The sequence below is a fragment of the Myotis yumanensis genome, unplaced genomic scaffold (assembly GCF_028538775.1).
Source record: "Myotis yumanensis isolate MYYU_CA2020_CCGP unplaced genomic scaffold, mMyoYum1.0.hap1 SCAF_2, whole genome shotgun sequence".
Classification (NCBI taxonomy): Eukaryota; Metazoa; Chordata; class Mammalia; order Chiroptera; family Vespertilionidae; genus Myotis; species Myotis yumanensis.
The window spans coordinates 155955253-155978476 of record NW_027223753.1 but is presented as its reverse complement, the minus strand read 5'-3'; positions in this window follow the sequence as shown (position 1 = coordinate 155978476).

The window sequence follows — 23224 nt, the reverse complement described above, 5'->3', positions numbered from 1 at the left end:
TAATCCTGACTGTTCCTTTTCTTTCATACCTGAACTCTGATCATTCAGCAAAACATGTTGGTTCTATCCTAAAACACTTCACTAACTCTTTTTGTTTCTCACTACCACAAAGGTTACTGCCTCCTAATTTACTGGTATCTTCCTGTGCTACTCTTAATTTTTCATGATGCTTAAAATACCTAAATCATATCATGTTAGTTATCCCACAAAAAATTTCAATAGATTCCTTATCACACTAAAGCTAGAAACTGAAATCTTTCCATGGCCAACTAAGCTCTATATGTGCTGTTCCTTGAGTGACTCCAAATTGATTACCTATCACCCCTCCTCCTCTCCCCAGGCCCCTCCCACCATGGACTTCTAGATATGTGTCAACACAAATAAAAGCATTCCTCTAAGACTTTTTTGCATTTCCTGTGCTTTTTGCCTGGAATGCTCTTCTTCCAAGTATTTTCATGGAGTGTTCCTTTACTTCATTTGGTCACTGCTTAAAATATCTTCAGAGGGAACTTCTATGATCAACCTTTTTTTAAAAAACATCCTGAATCATGCTCCATCTTTTCACCTGCCTTATCTTTTCTGAAAATACTTACCACTACACATATATACACACACTAATAAAAGACAAATATGCTAATTGACCATACTTTCCCTATGCCCTAAGCCACACCCACCAGCCAATCAGAGCGACTATATGCAAATTAACCCAACCAAGATGGAGCTGGAGAAAGCAGGAGGCTTGGTTGCCTGGGTGATGGAGGAAGCCAAGCTTCCCACCTGTCCTGAGCTGACTGTGGCCTCCGCTCATGGCTACAAAGTTTCAATTATAGAAGACAAATAAATCCCAGATACCTGCTTCCAGCCAGCCTCCACTGGGAGTTTGGGTGACTGGGGGGCTTAGCCAGCCTGCAAATGGCCCTCAGCCCCTCACCCAGACTGGCCAGGCACCCCAGCAGGACCCCCACCCTGAAGGGGCTGTGGCCAGCCTGCAAACAGCCATCAGCCCCTCACCCAGGCTGGCCAGGTACCCCAGCGGGGATCCCCACCCTGAAGGGGCTGTGGCCAGCCTGAAAACAGCCATCAGCCTCTCACCCAGGCTGGCCAGGCACTCCTATATAATAAAAGGGTAATATGCAAATTGACCCTAACAGCAGAACGACTGGGAATTACCGGTCACTATGACACACACTGACCACCAGGGGGCACATGCTCAATGCAGGAGCTGCCCCCTGGTGGTCAGTGCACTCCCACAGGGGGAGCTCTGCTCAGCCACAAGCCAGTCTGATGGCTGCCAGTACAGCGGTGGTGGTGGGAGCCTATTCCGCCTCCTCAGCAGCACTAAGGATGTCCGTCTGGAGCGTAGGCCTGCTCCCCACTGGCATGTGGACATCCCCCAAGGGCTCCCAGGCTGCCAGAGGGATGTCTGACTGCCAGCTTAGGCCCATTCCACCCAGGGAGCAGGCCTAAGTCAGCAGGTGGACATCCCCCGAGGGGTCCCAGACTTCGAGAGGGCACAGGCCGGGCTGAGGGAACCCATCCCCCCCGAGTGCACAAATTTTTGTGCACCTGGCCTCTAGTATATATATAATTGTCTCCCACCCTACTTCAATAATGTTATTTAAATGCTGAAAAAATCTGTTTATAAAACAAAGGAGGAGACACTATATTTTACCTGAAATGCATAATGATTAGAAATAACCAAAGGAGGTATACTTAGAAAAATATCTCTTTAGCAATATAACAGTCACTAGGAAGCTATCATTTTTTTTAAATTTCTTGTTATGCCCAACATTCTGAGCATGAACACATTCTATTTCTTTACATTTTGCTATTTCTACAAAAAGCAAATTCAAGATTGTAAAAATATTTACTCCTATTTTGCTTTTAAATTTACCATCCTATACTAATAAAAGACAGACATGCAAATTGACCATACTTTCGCTATGCCTTAAGCCACGCCCACCAGCCAATCAGAACTACTATATGCAAATTAACCCAACCAAGATGGCAGCTAGCAGCCACAGAGCTGGAGTGAGCAGGAGGCTTGCTTGCTCCAGTGATGGAGGAAACCAAGGTTCCCTGCCTGCTGCGGCCCAGCTCTGAGCTCCACTGAAAGCAACAAAGTTTCAATTATAGAAAGTAAACAAACCCCAGATACCTGCTTTCAGCCAGCCGTGGACACGGAGCTGGAGCGAGCAGGAGTGCATTGCCCCTGGTGATGGAGGAAGCCAAGCTTTCCGCAGGCCTCTGCTAAAGGCAACAAAGTTTCAATTATAGAAGGTAAATAAATCCCTGAATAAAAAGAAAGAAAGAAAGGAGAGGCTGGTAGCTTACTTCACCAGGGTGCTTACTTGGCCATCCTGAAAATGGCCCTCAGCCCCTCACCCAGATTGGCCAGGCACCCCAGTGGGGACCCCCCACCCTAAAGGGGGTGTGGCCAGCCTGAAAACAGCCATCAGCCCCTCACCCAGGCTGGCCAAACCTCCATGGGGTGAGGGTCCCCACTGGGGTGGACATCCTCCGAGGGGTCTCACACTGCAAGAGGGCATAGGCCGGGCTGAGGGATCCCCTGAGTGCACAAATATTTGTGCACCGGGCCACTAGTAGTCTTATAAACAAGAAACACACACACATGCATGTGCGCACACACACACACACACACACACACACACACACCAGATCTTAGTCCATAATTCAGGGTCATCTCTCTCTACCTCAGTCTTCAGCACTCTTTCCTAAACACTCTTGTAACTTCATCTTATCTTTCTACTTCAGTCTATATTTTGGGCATCAATCAGGTCCTAATGCAGGAAACAGAAATGATGTAAGACATTTTAAGCAGAAAATAATTTTTAGAAGGGACTAGTTGCTGATAAATATATGGAAGTGCTAGAGGAGAAGTATGACATCTCTGGACTTTTGGGTTCAAAAGTCACCAGACCTGGTTGTGGCTCTGATTGAGAGATCCCAAATTTCTGCAGTATTACTATCAATTCTGTGTCTACTGGGATTGTAAGGTGATGGAGAAATGAGAAGAAAACATTTTTAAATAGCCAGTGTTAAGAGAAGAAATTGCAGTCACAAGGCAGAAGCAAGAAGTTTTTAAGAAAAAAAGGAGGGAAAGAGTACAAAAAGAAAAGAGGGAGAGATGATAGATAGATAGATAGATAGATAGATAGATAGATAGATAGATAGATAATAGATAGATCAGAGACCAACACCAAAAAGCACTTGGAATTTGAAAGAGGGCAGTACTTGAATCCTTCCATGACCACATCAATATTACAACTAAGTACAGAACAATCATTATTCAGAACTGCCTGAAATCTAGCTGAACAAAAGTCCAACAACTGAGCATATAAAGAAGATGTCACATTGAGACACCCACACATGACAATTAAAAATTGGGAGGGATATTTTAGTTTGGAAGTCCTCTCTGAGGAGCAGGGGTCCCAGTCCCAACACTAGGCCCCTCAGCCAAGAGTTCAGTGCCAGGAAAAAATATCTCCATAATTCTGACTGTGAAAACCAGTGGGAATTGTGGTTGAGTGAAATGGAAGACTGCTGGAGTCCCAAGCAGTTCCTCTTTCTTTAAAAAAAATATATTTTATTGATTTTTTACAGAGAGGAAGGGAGAGTTAGAAACATCGATGAGAGAGAAACATTGATCAGCTGCCTCCTGCACACCTCCCACTGGGGATGTGCCTGCAACCAAGGTACATGCCCCTGATCAGAATCAAACCTGGGACCTTTCAGTGTGCAGGCCGATGCTCCATCCACTGAGCCAAACCAGTCAGGGCCCAAGCAGTTCCTCTTAAAAGTTCCACATAGGGACTTACTCGAACTCACTCACTCTGATTTCCTGTGCTAGGGCAGCCACTCAAAAGGCACCTGAGACATATGGGGAGGAACTGAATTTTCCAATGAGGGCTGGAGGAATAGTTTTTTCCCATACAGAAATAAAAAAAAAATAGAGAACAACTCTAGCCAGTTTGGTCAGTGAATAGAGCATTGGCATGTGGACTGAAGGGATCCTAGTTTGATTCCAGTCAAGGGCATTATATCTCAGTTACAGGCTGCATCCATGGCTGCATATGGGAGGCAAACAATGGATGTGTCTCTCTCACATTGCTGTTTTTCTCTGTCTCTCCCCCTCCTTTCCACTTTCTCTAAAAATCAATGGAAAAATATACTCTGGTGAGGATTAACACACACACACAAAAAAAATAGAGAGCGAAAGATTATTAAAGAAAGAATGCAACAAACAAAAATCCATGATAGAAGACACAATTTTTCAGAACAAAATAGTCACTGAGTACCCAGACAGTAATTAAACAACAACAACCCATAGGAAGACACATTATCATGAAATGTTAGAGCACTAGGAAAAGAGAAGTCTCTCAACATTTCTAGAGGGTTTCCAGACTTAAAATATTAAAATATTAAGTCTCAAGCAAAAGATAGAGAATCAATGTAGCAGGAACAGATTTCTTAACTCTGGAAGCAAGATACTGTTCTTCTAAATTTCATGATACAGGCTTTCCTATTCTACACCCACAAAATTATCAGTAAGTGTGAGATGTATTGTAAGTAGGCATATAAACAAGAACACAGAAAAAGTCCAATAATTAGATAACAGGAAGAACACAAACTTTAGTATAGCCACTTGTGGATAAGGATACCAGACCCTAGGAGCTCCTGGAATTTTAGCAAAAGAAGTTGAAGGTTCTTTATAGCTTCACCATTAACCTGATTCAGCTGCTTTCTACTTTTTTCTGAATTCTCTCTGCTCTTCTACCTACTTACCTTTCCCACTCCTTCCTTTATACTTGTTGGTTTTTCTACTTCTGTTTCTTACATGAATTGCCTGTCATTTAAACAGGCATGGCAAGGCACAGAATAGGTCACTGAACAGCCCATGAATGAATTTGGTTCTAACCCTAATTATCAATTGAGAATGGTGGGATGATTTACTTGACAAAAAGCATGGCCACTTTGTGTTGTTCTTTTTAGCAAGAGCTATGAACAAGGCATGTTTACTTCGAGCAGTGGCTCTTCATCAGTACCACCTGGGGACTTATTAGACATGCCCATTGTGGGGCTCCACATCAGATCTCCCCGTTCAGAAACCCTGGGGATAAGTCACAGCCCTCTGTGCTTTATCAAGCCCTCTGACTGGTGCGATACGCACTAGTGTTTGAAAACTAATGCCTTTCAAGGTATTATTGAATATTTAGTTTATAATCTCTTTGTCTCTAAGAATTTTTTTTACCATTTAAAGGTGATAAAATTACCCCCTTTCCCCTTTTTCCTGAAAATATAATGGCTTCCTGGATATTAAGCCTTCTTAGTTGTGGGATAGGCATGAATGGAAGGGAGGTGTATAATAAGATCAAGATGAACTTACTCCAATAAGACAACACTAATATACACAAAACTTCTAACACATTCCAGAAACATTCTAGGCAGCAATAAATGTTAGTTTCCTTAGATATTTCTAACCACAGGAAAGTCATTCCTTTCATTTTAACTTACTGACTCTCCAATCTACAAGACTATATTCTTCCCACTAGAGCAATGCAGAATGAATTTAGATTCAACTGTCGCTTACTGAGAATCTAGTATGTGCCATGTTATCTCTTTTATTTCTCCATTATTCTCTGTATTAGGCATTTTTACAGCCTTTCTATATGGAAGCTCTTGAAACATTTGTAGACATCCTTATGCATCTCTTCCCAAGCAAAACAACCCTAGTTCTGTCAATTGCTTCTCATATGATAAGGTTTTAAGGCTTTCCAAGTTCTGGTTGCTTTCCACAGATCAGATTTGAGCTCCCTAACATGGTGCTGTTTTTCATATTTCAGTATTTAAATGCTTCATATGTAAGCATGTTATCATGTAGCATAATCGGTCCTTTTTCTGGACACAATATTCCTATTAAGGAAATCTAAAATTGGCCTCAGCTCCCAGCCATATAACTGTGGCTCATATAAACTGATGTCATAAATAGGTCTCCCTTGACATGATTTTTTTAAACTGAAGTGTATTTTACATCTGTTCATATTAAATATCATTTTAGTAGCTTTAGTCATCATTCCAATCTGTCACGATTTCTTTGAACTTTGATTCTATCTTCCTTTCTTTTTATTAGCTATTCCTCCCATATGTCTATCATTTGCAAAGCTTATAATCATGCCTTTATGTCTTTGTTCAAGTGGTTGATAAAAATGTTGGGTAGAACAGCTTCCCATAATAAGGCACATAATACTAATATTTTATATTTGCATGGTGCTAAAGCATTCACAAAGCATATTCAAGTACATTATCTCATTTGATACTATAATCCTAAGTGGTAGGAAGGGCAACATTTTTGTTTTTCCTCTTTTACTGTGGCTATGCTAAGAAAGTCACACTGCTACTGGTAGAGAGTTAGTACTATAACTTAAGTGTTTTAGAAAGGTTTTTGTTTGTAGTTCTAAGCAACTCTGAATTTGAAGCCCTCTATCTCTATTACCATTCAGACCATATTCATGCATCTGTAATTAGTTTCATGAAGCAGGAAGGACTAATTCATTCTTCTAGAGAGAAAATGGAGTTAAGACAGGTAGGACAGACCAAAGAGGAAGGCTCCCCTGCCAATAGCAGTGACAGGGGAGGAAAGGGATGCCAGGCAGCCCCTGATTCTCTCAATACAACATGATGCGAAATGGGCCTGGAGGGAGGGAGTCGGGAAGGCTGAGGGGGAAACTGCTGGTGGTGGTGTGTGTGCACGCACAAGTGCACATAGAGAGCCATGTGGGGATATCCTTTAGTGACATATAAGGTGTCACATATTCCTGGTTTTGAAGCCTAATTTGGAGGTGTCAGAACATGTTCGATGGGGAATCTCACTGGTTGAAAAAGTCTGTTTGACCATAAGCACACAAAGCCAGGACTGGGTAACATTCCCTTCTGCTATGAGCCCTGACTTAGCTCATACCCACTCCTGCAAGACTTCATGACCAAATGATGCCCTACAGTGAGGAACATGGTACTTTAGTTACATACAGTGTAGCAAACCTGTTCTCTAGTAAACAGGAGTGAGAAAGGGCCTGGGTGTTGAACATAACCCTAGCTTTACCAGGTTAAAATCATGGTGATAACCAAGGAGCTTGAGAAAGTAGCTATCTATCATATAAAATTATGAATATTTGACTCTTTTTGAACAATGTGCATTTCATGGGTTCACCCAATACTTTCCAATTACGTTATGAAAGATTTTAAAAGGACCAGGACAAGGAAATGTGCCTAAATCATTCACCAGAGTCTCCTTCTTTATAAAGGTTTTTTAAAAAAGAAATGATTTTAGCTGGATTTTGTTATTTCAAATAAATAACATATTAGTCCACAAACAGCTTAGCAAATTTATCAGATCATTAAGTAGTGGAAACATATCAAAATATATCCAAACAAACAAGTATATATTGAGGATTTTTTTAATGTTCTGGGCACTATAATAAGTGCTAGGAATAGAGAAAAGAGTAAGATACAATTCTAAACTTCAAGAGTTCCTAACCAAATTGAAGGTCAGACAAAATTAAATAAATTATAGTATAATAAAATATATTTAAAATAAAAATATTAGGAGATAGAGTACACTTTTGTGGGCCAGCCAAGGTAAGGGAGGTAAGATGACAATAGATCTGAATTTTGAAGGATGAAGGTGAGTTAGCCAGATAGACAAGAGAGATAAAGGACATCCCAGGCCAGAGGATGGAGAGTTTGAGAGACACACAATTTGGAAATGTTCTATTTCATTGATGGTATCACCTGCTTATAATATTAATTAACCTTGATCTGATGAAAATCTTAAATATCTTTAACTTCTGAAGAGGTAACATCAACACTTCAATTATTTCTTTTTAATTTTTTTGCATTTACTACCTCTGTGTTTTAGATTTAAGAAGCTAAGCTGGTAAAGTTTTTTAAAAAGGGAAAGTTGTGCCTTGATTGAGGTACCTAACTTTATTTGCATAGTTACGTACATTTTAAAATAGAGCACAATATCAAAACAAACAATAATATCCCTGCCATGTTACTCAGGGGTATGATTACACAAGTTAAAACTCAATTTTAGTGTGCATATATGAGGACTGATTTTTGATTGCTCAGGGTTTTTTCCCCAAACTCATAACAATTTCATTCTTCATCTTAAAGTTCTAAGGTTAAACTATACTTGAATTATCTATAAAAATCGTAAGTATTTTCTCTGTATGAAAATTTCCCCATAGTTCATAACTTGAAAATGACTAAAGCAATTTGTGCACTGAAAAAGGACAGGGAGGAAAACCTCTTTATTCTTAGACAAGGGCAAGGGAGCCAAAGAATCAAAGGATGATATCTTAAAAGAAAAGGTTGAACAGGTCAAAACAGAGGTGATACTGCATGTTGTTTTGAAATGCTAACTATAGCATCCCAAGAACTTGCCTTTCTGGTGGCATGTCTGAAATGCAGCATCCCAGGGTCTCTCTGCAGACCCTCTTTAAGAGCCATAAAGAACCAGCGTTCTTCATCTCCTCTCTTCCACTTTGGAGTGAGAGAAACACATGCAATTGAAGATTGAAAGGAAGGTTAAAATCGAAGCCAGACAACAAGGAAGCGGCTGAAAGGGCTTGTTCGACCTGCGGGCATAATGAAAGATGCGGGTTCTGAGGTGAGGTAGGCTTTGTTGGAGACTTCTGGTTGCCTAGAAGTTTGCAATCAAAGAGGAGTGGGAGTCTGCTGTGGTTTTGAGCGAGTGGTGGTGCCTCTGTTGCATTGTCTCCTGTGACGCAGAGGCCAGACACAGACATAGGTGTTGAACTAGGAATCCCTGGGAGGTCTCCAACGGAAGGCTTCCAGGTGTGTTCTGCCAAAGCAGTAAACTCCAAAGAAAGCCAGGGATCCTACTACAAAGACAGCGTGAGTGAGACGCTTGGCCTTTTCCTGCCACTCCTGTTGTTCCTACCGATAGTGTTTCTCGCCAGAGAGGAGCAAGCCATGTCAGTGCACACTGATTATTTTACTGCATTGGGAGGGAACCTCAGAGTCTAAACCCTTAATGAAATGGGTTTGGTTAAAGGTATATAAATGGCCTAATCATAATATATGAATCAGTCTCTTCTGGAAAAGGGGCCTGGATTTAAACAGGGCCTTACTTAAACATGAATAATTGTGTATGTATCAAAAGCCAGTAATACATTTTGAAATGGAAGTGGTATCATAAGAACATACAGTGTTATGAAGACATGGGCAGATCTCAGCATTAGATACTGTGAACTAAAATATTAATACAAAGTGAAGGTGGTAATAGGTATTGTACAGTGAGAGCTGACAATTAGGACCTGGCAGTGGAGAACTGGAGATCACACAATCACTGGTTCCAATTGCTGCAGACTCATCATAAGTACAGGGTCCAGGGAAATTAAACAGCACTTGAGTAAGGTGGCTTATATTTTGTCAATCTGATGATTTATTGCTGGCAAACTGAACTAAATTAAATTATCACATGAAATTCAGCATTCTCTCACATTGCAATAAGTGTTTGTTGTTCATTAAACCTATCCTATTGCTAAGCTTTGACATTGGGGAAAATCTTAGGATTGAGAGGGAAGAGCCGAATATTCTATCAACTAAATAGGCTGAGAAAGAGTTGAGAGCAGGGAGTGGCTCTGGAGCAGCTTGTCTTAAGTGAGACACTCCCCTGTCCCACCAGCCTTTACTTGCTTTTTGAATTGAGACACTGGAGAAAGATGAAGTCACAGAGCTGAGCAAAACTAAATAGTGACTCTGTGTCCACCATGATCTCCATGTAAAAATACCACAGGGACACCTTTACCTGGATCCATCTAATGCAGTGGTTCTCAACCTTCTGGTCCTTTAAATACAGTTCCTCATGTTGTGACCCAACCATAAAATTATTTTCGTTGCTACTTCATAACTGTAATGTTGCTACTGTTATGAATCATAATGTAAATATCTGATATGCAGGATTGTCTTAGGCCACCTCTGTGAAAGAGTCGTTCGACAGCCAAAGGGGTCTCGACCCACAGGTTGAGAACTGCTGATCTAGTGCTTTCATGATGCTTGGTTTGCTTTATCTCCAACAATATTTAGCTTGGAAGGACACTCAGCTGTTTCTGGATGCTTGAGTGACTTCCCTAAATCCAGAGTCTATACTCTTCTACCCTCTCCCATTTCTTTACTACCTTGCTTTATCCCCAAGCCAGGGAAGCCTTCTGTTGGACTACCAAGGATCGTTTTCCTCTGGCTTATTGGAGGCTACTCTCCTCAAGGTCCTCAGCCTCCCAAATTTATCCAAGGTTATTTCCTGAGTTTTCCCTGTCTTTTCAGGCCCAATGTATCATTATTGAGTTCTCTGCAATCCGAGCTCTGCTTCCACAACTTCTGCCTTCTTACTGCCTTTTTCTTCCCCTTACAGCTCCATATGCTTGCTTCATTTTCACCCCCAGCCCCCACAAACCTTTCCCCACAGCCTGCCCCTCCCAGCTGGAAGCAGTCCTCCCCCAGTTACATTAGTGTGAAAAACATCCCTATTCAGTCCACACGCTGACCCAGGACTGGATCATTCTCTCTCCCTCTGGAAGCTTCGCATTTGCATTTTATCACATCCACCCCAGCCCATATGGGGTCATCTTTCCATCCTCTGATATTTTTAGAGAGGATTTTGCTACAATCGTTAGTCTGATATTCCTGGGTTTTCAGCCGAAAGTTTGGCTTTCTAGTGACAAGCGGCCTCCGAGATAAAGAAGTGCATTATAGCTCTTGTTAAGGAGAAAAAGTATTGTTTGAAATTCTGGAAACCTGTCGTCTTCTCTTTCCTCCTGGGTGTTGAGCTGTCAGGTAGGGTGTGAATTAATGAAGAACACGGCTGAGAGGAAGTTTTACTTGCCTGTGGAATGGGGATGTTGGATTCAATTCTCCTAAAGGTCTAGTTCATTGTGTTTGTAAGTGTGTATGATCATTCTGAAGCATATTGGAGGGTAGAGTCAAAAACTCCTTCCTTGGAAGAGGAAACTATAGAAATGGGGCCAGGGATATTTATACTCCCTTTTTTCCACATAGAATTATCCAACAGTAACAAAGAGAAGAAAAGTTCTTCCTAGTACTTGATACCCAAAATGACGATAGCTTTCAAAGGGAAATTGGATAAAATAATCTCCGTGTACTTTTTCTTCCCGTTTTGGAGATTGGCTGTAAGGAATAGAAAGTAAGTAAATCTCAATATTTTCCCAGTCCATCTGTGTTCTTTAGAGGGGCCTGAAAGAGTCTGTTGCTTTGCGTAGTCCCCTAGTGAATCCTTGGATATGCAGTGTGTGCAGTAGCAGGCTTTGGGCTGGGTAGGTGGTGAAGAGCTAAGTGGCTCTGCATCATAAAATAAAACAAAAGGTCCTCTCTGTGAGACTATGGCAAAGAACTCCAGAAAATGATGAAGCAAGGAGTTTTTAGGCTGCCAAGCAGCAGGATGAAGCAAACACGTGTCACTTTAGCTCTTCAGGAAAGTCTGCTCTAAGCAAATGCCTAAGTGGGAAGGTTTGAGTAGAAAGAAGAGACCAGCTAGAGTGGAGATAGAGCTCAAAACCAGAAGGGATGGTTTACAAACATTTTGAAATGAGCATTGAGACATTTGGGCTAATGGAATCAAGCCACATATGGACCATGTCATATTTACCCAATTGTCTTTGGTTTCTAAAGAAAATTACCACCCATGGGGCACACCTTTTACATGCTTTTTGTTCTTATGCCTGAAAGTTGCAGGAAGCCCCGAATATTTGAACATGTTTGCCCTTTAAATGTGGCATAATCAGCAAGGATTTTATGCGGCAGTTTGTAAACCATGAGGACTAATTAGATATAATCCATATAACACATTACAAAGGGAGACATTTAAATGTCATAGTTTTTATCTATAATATAGAGTTAATATCATTTTACTTTATTATTTTTTTTCCAGATATAATGTTGGAGTCACTGTAAATGTCCAAATCTATCAGCACACCCTCAAATATTTTTCATTGCCTTGGAAATCTGGGAGCTGTTTAGGGTGATAATCAATACTAACTAGATGGGACTGTTGAATTACTTAATATCACTAACTTTTATTGAAAGCATATTCACAATGTTTTAGTATAGTGCCTGGCACATAGTAAGCATGCAATAAATATTAGTTATTGCCAATATTATTATTTTTGCAGTTGTTATTGGATACCAAATACGATCTTGTTCACAATTATTATCTCATTAAAACTAAAGGACATCAGAGTAAATACCATTATCCAAATTTTATAGAAAAGGAGTCTCAGGTTCTAATAAGCCCAGTATTAATACTTACCTACATTTTAATAAATAGCAAATGCCAAAGTCACTATCCAAACTCAAAGCACATGTTCTTTCCATGATATAAATTTTTATAAATTCACTCTAATTACCACTGGAGATGAAGTGATTATAGGTGGTACATTTAAAAAAACACATGAAAATATTTACTATTTAATAAATTTACATTAATTTTAAATCTATAAGAAACATATTCATGACCAATAATAATAGATTGCTGGATATAGCAGTGATTATAATGTTTTCTGAAAATATTTTTATCAGAATAAAAATGCACATTTAACTTAAAATTTTAATAATAATACAGCTCTGGAAAAAGGAACAAAGGAGACACTCAAATGGCTAAAGTTGAGATAACACTGCAATGAATTCATTTGATGGATTTCTGAAACTTCTCCTCAGGTTCTCACTGATGGCTTACTAGAAAAATCCACTGACACACTCACATGTTTGGAAATATCACTAAAAATCTTGTCTGTTAAATTGTTATTGTAAAGGAAATGACATTTTGAAAGCAAGTAAAACTTCATATATGCTTTAACATTACTTTTTCATATTTCCTCTCACTTCCCACTTACATTAATCCCCAGCCTCACTGTGATGGCCCTAGACATCTGAGCAAAGTTGTCAGAGCATTCGGGAGACTTAATCCATTTTAAATGTTGAATTTTATTTAGACCACCTCTCTCTAGGAGGGACTCCTGATGACACAGCGATGTGGGTACATACCTTTTCCCCACTCCTTGTTTTCCTGTCTGTGGAAGGCACCAATGATTCCCACCCCCTAGTATTCATGGCTTCTTCTTCAGTGTGGAATAGACCTACTTACCACTTGCTTCTAATGGATAGACTCTGACAAAAATGGTAGGATGGCATTTCAATGTTTAGATTAGAAAATATTGTGACTTCCATTTTGCTGGACTCTCTTCTCTTTGACTTCCCCATTTGCACTTCGATGAAGCAAGATGGCGTTTTAAGAGGCCCACAGAGCAAGGGACTAAAGTCAGCCTCCAGCCAAAAGTCCACAAGGAACTGAGGCCCTCCTGCCCACAGTCAGGATGAATGGACTCCTGCTGATATTCACAGGAGTGACCTTGGGTGGCTCCTTCTTCAGCTGAGACTCAGTTACTCCAGGCACACCTACACCTGGATTGCAGCCCATGGGAAACGCTGAAGGAAAAGACCTTCCTGCTTGTGAGCCATCTGTAGTTGAGCCCTATGCTACTATGGAAACAAGAAGACTTTCTCACCTTGCTCCGGGTAAAAAACATTCCGCTGCTCCAATCCAGGAATGTCTACTTTGTCTGGTCACTGATAGAGGTTCTGGAGCCTTTGAGGAGTCAGAGCAATACAGGAAAGTTTCTCGTTTTTTAGAAGCTGACCCGGCTCCAAGACCTGAGCTAAAGAGGACAGAAAGCCTATTTCCCCAGTTTTTAACTTAAACTTTCCTTCTTTTATTACATAAGCATTTAAAACTCTAAATATTAATTTTAGCACTGCTTTAACTTCATCTCACAAATTGTGAGGAGATCTTTTTTTTTTCTTCACTTTTCTCCTTGTGATGCAATTTGGATAGTTTCTGTTTCTATGTTTTTAAGTTCGTTGATCTTTTTTCATCTGCTGTGTCTCATTGAATTTTTAATTTCAGATTTTTTATTGTTTTAAATTGGAAAATTTATTTTTTTCATACACCTGCCACTTTTTTCTCATTATGTTCATGTTTTCCCTCAAATCCTTGACTATATTTACAATAGCTCTTTTAATGTTCTCTATTCTAACATCTCTATTTTCTCTGTCTACATTAACTGATTTTTCTCTTGATTATGGTTATTTTTTTTCTTCTTTCATCCTAGTAACCTTTGAATGCCTACTAGATAATGTAAAAATTACATTGCTAAGCTTTGGGATTCTGTTGTCTTCTATTAAAGAGAGCTGATATTTGCTTAGGCAAGCAGTTACACTTGCCAATCAGCTTGCTCATTTTAAGGCTTGCTTTAAACTTAAGCCTTATTTACTAGTTTAGGCCCAGGGTATCCTTTACTGCAGGGCTTTTTTACCTCTACTACTAACGCAGGAACATTCTGGGATCTCCACTGAATGCTCCAATGAGGACTACCCACTCTGGTTGGAAATCAAATAGGCCCCAAGCCTGTGTTATTTTTGAGAATTGTTCAGATTACAACTCTTTAGTAACAGTTCTTATTTCAGTGGTGGTCCCTTTCTCAGTCTTAATGAAGATACAACTATGCAGTGTTAGCTTATATTCAGCCAAAGCCTCAAGGAACCGTTGTGCAATTTCTGGAGATCTTTTTCTGAGTAGCGCCCTCTTCTCTGGCACTTTCCTTACAAAGTCCAACCATCCCTTTCCCCTCAACTCTCATCTCTGGCACCTCAACTCAGCAAGATTGCCGAAACCGGTTTGGCTCAGTGGATAGAGCGTCGGCCTGCGGACTGAAAGGTCCCAGGTTCGATTCCGGTGAAGGGCATGTATCTGGGTTGCGGGCACATCCCCAATGGGAGATGTGCAGGAGGCAGCTGATCGATGTTTCTAACTCTCTATCTCTCTCCCTTCCTCTCTGTAAAAAAAATCAATAAAAAAATATATATTTAAAAAAAAAATCAGCAAAATTATTGTGTTCTGTTTGGATTCCTCTTTCCTGTGCTTTGCTATCCTATGGTACCCATCATTTGTTTACCATTTCTCAAGTGTTAAAGCCTAGCCTATTGCACAATTTCTGAAAAGAGTTGCTTTCTGTTTTGTGCAGAATTTTATTTATAAGTTTCTCAGTTGTTTCAGCAGGAGGGCACGATTCTCTCTGCAATCTTGGTTCCTAAACAGAGCTTGCCTATGTCCTGATATTTTGAAAGAAATGAACATAAGTTGGTTTATCCATTTGTACTTATATTCTCCTTAGAGTAAGACATAAGTTCATTGGGAATTAGCTGGAAGGCAACTCCAGGTTATAGGCACCAGATTATACTCAGAATCCACTCCTCCCTTTTAGGAAATGCTTCATTAGTTTCAGCATTCTGCCTACGCCTTCCTTCCTTTAGAATGAGTCTTCCCTGAAGAGTCTTTGATTAATCAAGCACATAGATGCCTGTCAGGACAGTGCCATCAGACTGCCAGACAAGTCCTACTATGCCTGCTTCTTAGCACTGGCCATGCTCAGGCTCAGGAGTTTCAACCTCACCCTTCACCCTTTATGCAGTTCTGAGAGTCCCTTACTCTTGAATACTCTGTCAGCGGCTCATCCTTCCTCCCATTGAATAGTTGAGGTAGGGAAGATAACTCCTTGTTTTCCAATTATTTTCTTTAAAAAATTGCCTATAAGAGATGGCCACTTTTGGTGTTTACCTCTTGTTTGCGTCTTAGGGGAAATATCCTGCCTTAAGCAAGGGTTCTTAAATGTTAGCAGGCCGAAGAAGCACATGGGCAGCTATTAAAGATTCATATGCAGGAAATCTTTATTTTTCTAATATTGAATAAAATCTGACACCAAATCCCTTTATTTCCTCAGGCTAATGAGACATTGATTTTCTGTCACTAATTGGGATTCTTCCCTTCAGGGCATGAAATGATTCTAGGGGACTTACTCACAGCATAACTTTTAGGGAGATAACTCTGGTTTTTGGTCCACATATGATGGTTCATTTTTCTAAGCCTGCATGGTTCCTAAAGGGAAATGGTCCTGTGGTTTTATGTCACACTTGGACAGAAGGGTCTCTATCACACTTGGAAGAAGCTGTACTCATATGGTTGCCCTCTGGGAATGTACCATCCAACCAGTTCCCTCTCAAGATTGTCTATCTCCCTAGGCTCTCCAAAGGATTAGTGCGAGCACTTGTGGTTTTTTCAGGGCCTCTCTTCTGTCCTGGTCTTCCTTTTCTTTACCAAGAACTTGCCTTACTCCTCAAAAGCATTACTTGATTTCCCATCTTCCTCGAATACATGTGCTGAGGTGGTGGCAGCAATTTCCCTACACTTCCATTAGTCCTGATGTAAGAGGACACCAACATGTATCTCCTTAAAACAGAAAAGTGAGAAGTACAAAAAGAAGCACACAACACACACCACACAAGTAATATCTCAGTACCTTACCTTGCCATACATCATTTTCTTTGTCTAAGTTCAGTAATCTTCTGGTGGGTTCTCACACATGCTTATTATGCTATGTTTTCTTAAAAAATTAGCTATAATATCAAATATCTATTATTTGGAAGTCTATATTATTTTAACTTTCATAATGTGTATGTTTACAACTTGTTACACACCTCAAAGAAAATGAAGTCCATTTGCTCAATGGGGATAGAGCCTGAAGGAGAAAGACAGACAAAGGTAATTTTGAAAAATATTGAAACTTACCCCTCTGATGATTTTGGTGAAAGAGCCAAAAGATCTCCTAATGTGGCAAGTTTGTTTTTGTTTTTCTTATTTTTATCTCAGCAAATGTAACATTAGCATCTAATATGGGTACAATACATAGCACACTATTTTCACTATTGTAGGTGGATTCAAAATGGTCTCTCCCCTTCAGATGCTTGCTTTTGACAGACTTTCATACTGCATTATGCATGCCTTCTACTTTCCAACTCTACATCTTCTTTCCTTCTATCTCTGTCTGTCTGTGTGAGTCTCTCTTTCTTCTCCCTTTCCATCCTCCTTTTTCCTTCATCATTCTGTCCCTACCTTCATTGCTTCTCTCCTGGCATCCCTGCTCCATTTTGCCTGCCTGCCTTCTCATTTTATTTTTTTTCTGCTGACAGTTTTTCTCACCTTAAAGTTCCTTTCCCTTATAACATTTCCCCGCAGTTAACATGGTGGCCACCTGACCCATACCTAACTACTTTTCACTTTTTAAAAAGATATATATATTTTATTGATTTTTTACAGAGAGGAAGGGAGAGGGATAGAGAGTTAGAAACATCAATGGGAGAGAAACATCGATCAGCTGCCTCCTGCACACCTCCTATTGGGGATGTGCCCGCAACCAAGGTACATGCCCCCCTTTTTTTGAGACTTTAAATTGTTTTATTGCTTAAAGTATTACGAAGAGTATTACATATGTCTCCTTTTTTTCCCCGTCCTTGACAATCCCCTGGCCTTCCCTACCCCCCAGTGTCTTATGTCCATTGGTTATGCTTAAATGCATGCATACAAGTCCTTCAGTTGATCTCTTACCCCTCCTGTCCCCCAACCCTCCCTGGGCTTCCCGCTGTAGTTTGACAGTCTGTTCGAGGCTGCTCTGCCTCTGTATCTATTTTTGTTCATAAGTTTATAATGGTCTTTATTATCCATAAATGAGTGAGATCATGTGGCATTTTTCCTTCATTGACTGGCTTATTTCACTTACCATAATGCTCTCTAGTTCCATCCATGCTGTTGCAAATGGTAAGAATTCCTTCTTTTTTACAGCAGCATAGTATTTCATCATGTAGATTTACCACAGTTTTCTAATCCATTCATCTACTGATGGGCACTTTGGCTGTTTCCAGATCTTAGCTATGGAAGGTACATGCCTTTGACCAGAATCGAACCTGGGACCTTTCAGTCCGCAGGCTGACGCTCTATCCACTGAGCCAAACTGGTTAGGACACTACTTTTCACTTTTATTCTCATTCTTTACTGCTTCCACAGCAGATTTATAATTTGTAACTCATATCAAAGTGCATGAACTCATGTGTTCTTCACAGTAGTGTCCTGCAGTAGGCAGGGCAGCTGATATTATTTACATTTCATGGGTAAGTTCATTAAGAGACACATAGATAATATTACTGCCATAGTTAATACGATGAAATGAAGAATAGAAAAAGACCTTCCAAATCTCAAACCAAGTTCTTTTCAATTCTTCACAATATCTTTTAAGAGTATTTTTGTGATTGGCGTAGCCCTTCACAATATGCAAGGTTGTGTTGTTCAATGCCACCTAGATGGTTAAACCATTCACTATCTTGAGGTCAGGACTATGCCTTACTCATTTCTCCTCTGCCAGGGTAGCACATTCTGAGGATGAATTAGCTCCTTGATAAGTAGTTGATGCTATAATCCCAAGCAATGCACTGGCAAAAAGCAGTGCCTTGAGGTTGGGCAGTGTGACAGCACAATGACAAGGGAGGTTCTCCTGGCAATTCTGTCAGTTGGGTTTGTACATTTTGTAGATTTCTATACCGAGGAAACGTGAGGATGCTGCAAGTGATAAGCCAGTGTTGCATCTTTCTTCTCACCTGCATGGGATTTTAGGTTGTGGACTTCATTGAATGATCATGGAAATGGTGTTTCATTGGTGGGAGGGAAAATTACCCTTCCCCCACATACATTGCTGCCCTTTGATTCTGGTTTTGTCAATGACTCTCCCCTGCCTCCGTGCTTTATTTATGTTGCTTTTACTGGTGTTCAGCAGGGAACTTCAGCTTGAAGGGAGGGCTGTACCTCATTATGCAGATCATGTGGCCATGGGCTTTATGCCTATGAAACAGTTCTTAGCTTGCCTGGGCTACTTTTTCACTTCAGAAGGAATTCATGCATCATAGTCTTCTCATGCAGCTTTATGAAAATTAACACCTGCCTTCTCCTTGCTGCAAAGAGATGTATGGAAGATTGATGTTTGTAAAAAGGATTGAGCTCCTTTGAGTTAGTTGCCACCAATGAAAATGTTATTAGGCCCAATTTATGTATGGAACAAGGTGAGTGGATTGATTGTGTGGTTTGTTCAAGGTTATATATTTAAAAATATAGTTATCAAAGCAAAAGAGAAAGGATAAGTACACAGAAACTGTCTTTGAACCAAACATGGGTTTTGCACTAATCAAAAAATATCCTTAAAAACCACAGTTTTGCATTTTGCAGTGGGTTTCTGTTTTGTTTTGTTTAAGATTAACAGTATACCTGGAATAGTCTTTCCATTTTTTCTGCCATTGTACATAATTTTACTGCCCATAAAGCTCTATTCCAAACTCACTTACTTTCCAAATTAATCTCACCTCCATGGATTCTGAAAATGGAATGTAGTAGAAGAAAGAATAAGAACTCAAAGCCCCAGTGTGGCCATAGTAGTGACAAACTCTAAGTCCCAGTTTTTTCAGCATCAAGGAAAGGATAATATAAAGTTAGTCCTTTATATGACAGGATCGTAGCCAATGAAATAAGGTAATAAAGGTATTTATAAATTAGAAAAGACTATATAATTTCAGTTATTATTTTCATTATCCTTCCTTTGCTCTATAGATAATACTCTGTTTGCACTATATTAATGAATGTGTCTATTTGCAAATTGCTTTCTGAGCCTTCCGAAGCCCTTTTCATGACTTATGAATTCTCCAAGGACAGGACTGTATCTTCTGTTTCTTTTATATCCAGTGCCTCCTGCTCCTACTCTGGCGCACTGTTAATCAATACCACCTTGAATGTAAAGTGCCTTGAGAAGCAGGTGACAGAAAATGACTTTGGATCATGCACAGACTATGACATCAGCAACCTAGATAGCGTGCTTCAGTCTGAAGAGTGAGAGCAGGAACTGGACAATGAGGTTGTAAACTATAGCAGCCTTGACATGAAACACAGAGAAAATGGTTATTAGCTTTAGCAACAGGCTTTCGGGGGTAAAAGGTGAGGGAGGTGAAAAAACTTTATTGCTTTATGAATAAAAAGCATTACTCCCTTATGAAGCCTGAGCATGCAGACGTCATTGCTTAGCAAGTGGAGAGCAGTGGCACCACGGGGCCTCCATATTTCTTCTCCATGAGGTTTATCTTTCTTTTCTGCACTTCCCTGGGAAGCCATTGCCACTGGTTCTCCCCTAATGATACTGCTCTCTCCCTTAAAAGCTCAGGCACACATTCAGACCAAATATTTTTAGTACAGTTAAGATCAGCAGGAAATGTCAAGAAGTTTACTAACAGATAAATGAAAAAAGAAAGCAAGAAATCTCAAACGAGTTTCATTTGACAAAGCTTAGGTTCCTAGCCCGTGAGAGGCGCTAGCTTGTTTCCAAGGTTCATATCTTTGCATCTTTCACCAAGAGCTGCTACTTCATGAACATCTTGCCTTGTTTTCCTGCTTCCAAAACACCTGTGTAACCTCATATGGCTGCCATCTTGCTGCCCTGTTAGTCTGTGCTACTTGCTTGCAATCTGAAGAGTAAAGACTAGAAGAAACCTTCTGCATCTGCATGTTCCCCTTCCGTCTTCCCAGGACCCTTTTATTAAGTGGTTAATTTCATGAGGAAAACGTTCTCCACTGGTCATTGCCATAGCTTGCACTTGAGATTCCATTTGTTTGACAAATGAGAAATGGTTTGCTCTTTTACATAAAGGCATATTGTTGGGTTTTTTGTTTTTTTTTGCAAAAAAATTACACCCATGCCACATGAATTATGCACATGAAATATTAAGGGCTCCTTTTGTCACATTGGAGAAAATTGAATCTTACCTTTTCAAGATTCCCTCATTAATTTTCAGGAATACTCGTGGATTTGAGGATTTTAGTAACCATGTTTTCAATTTCTATCCCTGTAGCCCACAATAAGGTAATTACTAGTTATTTCTTGATGCTCTAGTGGAAACCTGCCTATGCTAATGTTGCTAGCATATTAAATGAAAAATCATTTGCTTTCTTTCTTGTAGTTTCTCAGAAATTTCAATGTGCATAAATGAGGCCCTACTTGAAACTCTAACATATCCGAGGATGAAAGGAAAGCAAGTCAAGGAAGGTCTTTGAATAACCTTGGGACAGTTTCCCTTGATGACAATTTTCCAAAAGTATAATAATATCATGACCATGCCATATTCACTTCTATTCAGATTTCCCCAATTTTACCTGAACTACTCGCGCGCTCGCGCACGTGCGTGTGTGTGTGTGTGTGTGTGTGTGTGTGAAGTGCTATATGGTTTTGTCATCCTTGAGGGCTTGTGTATCCACCATTGCAGTCAGGATACTGAACAATTCCAGTGCTAAGGGAACCCTTTATATTGTCTTTTTATAATTACACTTATACCCTGTCCTGTCCTTAAATCCTGACAATCATTCATTCTTCATTTCTTAAATTTTACCATTTCACGTGTTCTAAAAGGGAATCATACAGTTTCACTTTTTTTGAGATTCGCTTTTAACACTCAGTGTAATTTCCTAGAGATCCATCCAACTTGTTGCTTTAATTAATCATTCATTCTTCCTTATTGATGAGTAGTATTCCAAGGCATGTATGTCCTACAATTTATTTAATATCTGTAGGAGAATATATGAGTTGCTTGCAGTTTTTGGCTACTATAAATAAAGCTGTTATGAATCTTTGTTTTTGTGAGTATTTTGATGAAAATAAATCCTTCCTTTCTCTGGGATAGAAGTCCAAGCTTGCAATTGCTGGGTCATATGGTAATTTCATGTTTACTTTTATAAGAAATTGTCACTGTTTTCCAGAGTGGCTGTTCCATTTTAAATTCCCCTCAGTAATATATGAGAGATCCAGTTTCTTTAAATCTTCACCAGCATTTGGAATTGTTTCTACATTTTATTTTAGCCATTCTCATAGATGTGAGATAATATCTTATTGTGGTTTTAATTTCTGGTTTTGCAATGGCTAATGGTGTTGAATATCTTTTCATGTGCTTATTTGCTCTCTGCATATCCTCTTCAGGCCTGTTTATATCTTTTGCCCATTTTCCAACTGGATTGCATATTATTTATTTAATTTTTATGGTTCAATATTGGTATATATATATATATATATACATATATATAGATATATCTATCTATCTATCTATATATACATATATGTATATATATATATATATATATATATATATATATATATATACACTAGAGGCCTGGTGCACAAAAATTTGTGCACTCAGGGGGGTGGGGGGGACCCTCAGCCCGGCCTGTGCCCTCTCACAGTCTGGGACCCCTCGGGAGATAATGACCTGCTGGCTTAGGCCTGCTCCCGGGTGGCAGAGGGCAGGCCCAATCCCTACGTGCAGCCCCTGGTCGGGCTCAGAGCTGGGCTGATTGGGGAGTTGGGGCACTGCCCCCTGTCTTGCACAGAGCAGGGCAGATCGGGAGATTGCAATGCCACCCTCAGTCACGCTCAGGGTAGGGCCGATTGGGGGGTTGGGGCACCGCCCCCTGTCACACACAGAGCAGGGACGATCAGGGGGTTGGGGCGCCGCCACTGTCACACTCAGGGCAGGGCCGATGGGGAGGTTATGGCTCTACCACATCACACACAGAGCAGGGCCCGTGGGGGGGGGTGGTTGGGGCGCAGCACCCTGTCACACACAGAGCCACAGGGCGATCAGGGGGTTGGGGAGCTCCCCCCTATCAGGCACAGAGCAGGGCTGATCAGGGGGTTGGGGCGCCTTCCCCTGTCACGAACAGAGCAGGGTGGATAGGGAAGTTGTGGCCCCGACCCCTGTCACACACAGAGCTGCAGGGTGATCAGGGAGTTTGGGCACTGCCCCCTGTCATGCTGATCCTGGTGCCAGGAGGCCTCGCAGCTCGGCTGATCCCAGTGCTGGGAGGCATATTACCCTTTAACTATATAGGGTAGACGCCTGGGGCATGGGTAGGGGCTGGATGGTTTGCCCTGAAGGGTGTCCTGGATCAGGGTGGGGGTCCCACTTGGGTGCCTGGCCAGCCTGGATGAAGGGATGATGGCTGTTTGCAGCTAGTCACACACTCTTCAGGGTGGGGGTCCCCACTGGGGTGCCTGGCCAGTCTGGGTGAGGGGCTGAGGGCTGTTTTCAGGCTGGTGGGTGACTGAAGCTCCCAACTGCTCCTTTTTTCTTTTTTTCTTTTTTTATTCTGGGCCAGCTTTAGCTCTGAGGCTTGGCTCCAGCTCTTAGGCCTCTGCTG